The following is a 6000-nucleotide window of genomic DNA, read 5'->3' on the forward strand; positions in this document are numbered from 1 at the left end:
GGTGATAAATGGTTTTCCAGCCTTACTCTGTCCATTGTCCCCTGGCCTGTGGCTCTAACCTCTGAGATCCTTATCTCCCCAAAGACCACGAAGGCACATTGTAGCTTGCAAAAAAGGTCTTCAGCGTGCACCTCAAAACTGGGACTTGAGTAGGTGGAGCAGACCCTGTTTACTGATAACTGCAGCATTCTGCCTTTATCACTAAGCAAATAGAACAAGTAAGGAACCCATTCACAAAGTGCCATGTAAAAGGTGTCCTGTTCTTGCCCTAACCAAGCTTTTAGCTTGTATATCAACAATCCATCAAAACCAAGAGCAGTATTGTTCTGTCACTCATTGGACAAAACCATACGTACATTGCTACACTTGTTGCGTGTGTATAGGAGGCATGACACAGTGAAAGGCTCCTTTTTCACCTCTCCTTCCTTCCCTGCCATTTTTTTGAGGTCTATCAAACCATTGTCCGGATTATAGGTGCACAGAAGGTCATGCAGTTCACAGAGTTTCTTTGTCACTGAAAATCTGTGGTTAAAAAAATAAATAAAAAGCATGATATTCTTTAATTAAAAATCCATGTTGCTAGTTGCAGTGCTGGGCCATCTAGCACAAGCAGACTCATACACTATGTAATATGGAACATATAGAAACCACGAAAGGCTACTTGTGTTATAAGGAACCCTTCACACGCTCAACCTAAACTGTAATAAAAATAATTACTAGAAATCAAAACAAATACCTTACAGCCTGTGACATAATCTGGCCTAGGTCAATTAGGCCTAGGAGGGGCAGTATAGGAAGGGGAAACTACCTTAATGCTGCGCTACCGGGGCAGATTGTCCTATTGGCAATTCGGGCTCCCTGGTGCACTGCAGCTGAATAGGTCATTTTGGGTGATCTCAGATCTCTCTTGTAAGCATCTCTTTTAAACTATGGTGGTCTGTCCAGTGTGTGTCTTACCCTACGTTTCTTGAGCAGAGCAATGGGATATTATATCATGCCCCGAGCTGACCATGGCCTTGAATTGCTTGTGTAAAAAATGGAAGGATGGAGTATGGAAACTAATCAAATTTTAAAACATTTTTTTTATACTATAAATTGTATTTAATAAATCCTGACTTCTATCATTCATTAACCAATAGCTACTAAGATTCCAAAGGCAGACGTAAGCAGGCATTTTCTCTAGGTATACACATTGCCGGGTTTAATAGTGTGCCCCAAAGTTAAGAGTATTACTGCAATAATATTTTTACAAAATAGTAGGAAGTAATGGAACTAATCCACTTTCTTCTGCTTACTGCACCAAATCCCTGTTGGTGTAATGGTCAGGTGTCCCAATACTTTTGCCCATGTAATATATATATATATATATATATATATATATAATATATAAAGCACTGGGCTACTTTAAACAGAAGAGAAGGCCAGCGCCAAGTAGGTTTTAAATATGACATTAAGTCCACCTCAGTACAGATGGACTTGATGGCTGTTACATGGTATGACCCAGGTTTTATAAGGATGGCATATATGTTGAAGACATTTATAAAGATAATTTGTATCTGTTCTGACATCTACGGGGACCGTGCCCTTATGATGACCTCTGCATGAGGTCCATTTCACTCGCAGTCACTGGTCCCCTGTGTGACCTGGTCACCTTTATTGATACCAGGCTTGAGGTGGCTTCCTCTTATGGGGGCAATGAACCAGGAGATCCCTCATCCACTAAAAGAAAAACCCCTTCCCAGCTCACTACATCTGAATAGGAGAAGGAGGGACAGTATGTGTTTATTTTGCAGGCTAATCTTTCTAGTCTTGATTTATGGCCTGAGGCCAGCAAGACTAATTGAGGAGTAGTCAGAAAAAATACACCTGCAAAGTAGGAGCAAAAATGGTATTCTGAGTTTGACAGTTTGAATGGAGACGCAACCACAGCACAAAGAAGCAGCCATTATAAAATTCCTTCTGTGCATAAGAATGCAACATATTGGATGTTCATTGAGCTCAGTTCTTAAATTGTTGGGTTGTGCACATTGCTGGTATTTTTACTGGCAGAAGCGAAGACAAAATCAAACCCATGATTTTATGCCCCATGAATTAGCAGTAAAGCAGCCACAGGGTATTAGAGCATTAATTGTGGAGTCCCAGATATAGCACAAAATTAGTAATAAACATAGAAACATAGAAAGTGACGGCAGATAAGAACCAGTAGGCCCATCCAGTCTGTCCAACCGCTGAGTACTTTCCTTTAGTACTTGCCCTTATCCTATATCTAGCTTGGCCTTATGCCTATCCCATGCTTGCTTAAATGACTTCTACTTGTATTAACATCTACCACTACCCTTTCCGTAAAGTAATATTTTCTGATGTTACCATTAAACCTTTGCCCCTCTAGTTTATGCTTGTGTCCTCTTGTTGTGGTAGTATTTCTCCTTTTAAATAAACTCTCTTCCTTTACCTTGTTGATTCCCTTTAAGTATTTAAATGTATTTAAATATCATATCCCCCCGTCCCATCTTTTTTCCAGGCTATATAGGTTAAGATCCTTTAACCTGTCCTGGTAAGGTTTATCTTGTAATCCATAAACCATTTTAGTAGCCCTTCTCTGCACTTTCTCCAACATTTCTATATCCTTCTGGGGATACGGTCTCCAGTACTGTACAACGGCATGAGCTCTTCCCTCTTTCTACTGCTAATACCTCTCGCTATACAACCAAGCATTCTGCTAGCATCTCCTGCTGCTCTACTGCATTGTCTGCCTACCTTTAAATCCTCAGAAATAATTACCCCTAAATCCCTTTCCTCACACGTTGAGGTTAGGACAGTACCAAATATTCTATACTCTGCCCTTGGGTTTTTATGCCCCAGGTGCATTACTTTGCATTTATCTACATTAAATGCCAATTGCCACAGCTCTGACCATTTTTCCAGTTTTCCTAGATCGTTTGCCATTTTGCTTCTTTCTCCAGGAACATCAACCCTGTTGCAAATTTTTGTGTCGTCAGCAAATAAACATACCTTTCCATCAAGTCCATCTGCAATATCACTAATAAAAATATTAAAGAGAATGGGTCCAAGTACAGACCCCTGATGTATCCCACTGTAACAAGACCTTGTTCTAAATATACGCCATTCACTACAACCCTCTGTTGTCTGTCACTCAGCCACTCCTTAATCCATTCAACAACATTGGGATCTAAACCCAGAGATTGCAGTTTATTGATAAGTCTTCTATGTGGCACAGTGTCAAAGGCCTTAGTGAAATCCAGATACGCAATGTCTACTGCACCACCTTGATCAATTACTTTAGTCTCCCAATCAAAAAAATCAATAAGATTTGTTTGGCATGATCTTCCTGAGGTAAACCTATGTTGTTTTTGATCTTGAAACCCATGTGACTTCAGATGTTCAACAATCCTTTCCTTTAACATTGTTTCCATTAATTTCCCCCCTACAGATGTAAGACTAACTGGCCTGTAGTGGCCCAACTCCTCCCTACTGCCTTTTTTGTGAATAGGCACAACATTTGCTACTTTCCAATCCCCTGGGACGACTCCCGTTACCAATGATTCGTTAAATAAATCAGTTAACGGTTTTGCTAGTACACCCCGAAGCTCTTTTAATAACTTGGGGTGTATCCTATCAGGCCCCATCAGGGGAGGGCTGGCAGCCTAAGGCCTGGGAGGCAAGTCTAGTCAACTGGCCCATTGCACCATCAAAGCGGCTGCGAGCGACATTGAAAGCGGCCGTCGTGCGGCAGTCACTCCACCAGCGCCTAATGAAATTAAAGTGGCCGGCGTGCACACACCGCATGCCTCAGCTCTTCATCACACCCCTTTTAAGACTTGGGAAGAGGAGCTGAGGCATGGCCGTTGGGTCTGACAGCCGCATGATGCAGGGGCGTACCTAGAGTATTTGGTACCTGTGGCAGATCCTGTATGTGGCACCCCCCCCCCCACACACACACACTTTAAAACTGAATAGTTTCTATGATTAGGCAAACATTGACAGGGGTACAGCAAAATTGTTATCATTATATACTTAGGGATTATGCGGTACCACCGTCAATGTGTGCCTATACATTGAGCCAGACACTGACAACCCCTATCACTATATACTAAGCCAAACATTGATATGGTGTAGGCTTACCACTTTAGTGACTGGCATAGTATATAGTAGGGATGCACCGAAATGAAAATTCTGGACTGAAACTGAAAATTCAGCATTCACTTGGCCAAAACTGAAAAAAACAACAAAAAAAACCCTTTAAAATACTTTATTAAAAGTAGCACCAAAATTAGACAAAAAAATCAATAACAATATTAACATATATATATATATATATATATACACTGACTTAGCATGATAGGAGTGTGATTGCTGTTTGCAATTATATATATATATATATATATATATTAATACTGTCATTGAATTATTCTGTCCAATAAAAGTGTTAACACACCAAAGTTGGACCAAAAAATAATTTATAACAGCAATCACACTCCTATCATGCCTAGGCAGCCACAACATGCTGGAATCTGGGCATGAAAGGAATGTGATTATGGACTCCCTATGCCAAGCTATCCCCCAACACTTACACATCCATGCTATCTGAAACCCTCATTCACAAACATTCAGCATAACACCCATCACTCTCACACACTTACATTCAGCATAACACCCATCACTCTCACACACTTACTAATCCACTCTCCCTGAATCTTGTCCTACCTTTTCTTCTTTCACTCTCACTTTTCCTCCTCTTCTTCTTCTTCTCCTTCTTCTTCTTCTTTCTGTCCTTCCGGTGTACTGAGGGTGGCTTCAGTGTTGTGCGCCGGGATTTGACATCAAGTCCTGGCGCACAGCCACAGTTGCCGCGCACATCGTTTCTGAAGGCGTGCCGGCATGGTGGCACCCCTCAGATGAGCGGCAGCCGGGGGGGACCGCCACCCCCCCCCCAGGTACGCTACTGGCATGACGGCCGCATTCAATCTTGCTCGCGGCCGCTTAGTTTTTAACTTTGCGGCTGCATTGAATGCTCGTCTACCAGTCGTCCGTCCGGCCCACCGGCCCGGATTTAGGGTGGCCTGGGGGACAATTGCCCCCCTGCCCAGCCCGCCCCTGGGCCCCATCGACTTGAAGACAACTGAAGTAGAACCTCCGCCTCGATAAACTCACATATTTCAAATGACTCAGTCTTTTTTCCCAGCTGAGGTCCCATTCCATCATTTTCATCTGTAAAAACTGAACAGAAATATTCATTGAGGCAGTCAGCTAAACCTTTATCCTCTTCTACATATATTCCTTTTGTTTTTAGTCTAACTAATCCTTGTTTAACTTTCCTTTTCTCATTTATATATCTAAAAAATCTCCATTTTTTACTGAGAGGGCAATTCACTCTTCCGCATGTGATTTGGCAGTTCTTATAACTTTCTTTGCCTCTTTCTGCCTACTTTTATAGATCTGTCTATCTTCCTCACTTTGGGTATTTTTGTATCTACTAAAAGCTAACTTCTCGTCTTTTACGATTTTGGCCACTTCTGCTGAGTACCACAGCGGTTTCTTTAATTTTTTACTCTTACTGACCAGCCTAATACAATTTTCTGTTATCTTCAAGAAAACAGCTTTTACAAAATCCCATTTCTCCTGAACGCCATTTAAATTGTGCCAGTCTGATAATGACTCCTCTATACATTTTCTCATTTTAGAAAAGTCAGCTTTTCTAAAATCTAAAACTTTTGTTTTTGTGTGGTGTGACTCACTGTTCGTATATTAAACCACACAGACTGATGATCACTAGATCCCAAACTTTCACCTACAGAAATATCTGTTAACAAATCTCCATTTGTGAACACTAAATCCAATATTGCCTCCTTACGAGTTGGCTCCTCAACTACCTGTTTTAAAGATAATCCCAGTAAAGAGTTTAGAATATCCGCACTCCTGGTACAACCAGCTACTTTCGTTTTCCAGTTTACATCAGGGAGATTAAAGTCACCCATGATT

Source organism: Sceloporus occidentalis, unplaced genomic scaffold, assembly GCF_023333645.1.
Source record: "Sceloporus occidentalis isolate IW3139 unplaced genomic scaffold, rSceOcc1.0.p SCAF_40, whole genome shotgun sequence".
NCBI classification, from domain to species: domain Eukaryota; kingdom Metazoa; phylum Chordata; class Lepidosauria; order Squamata; family Phrynosomatidae; genus Sceloporus; species Sceloporus occidentalis.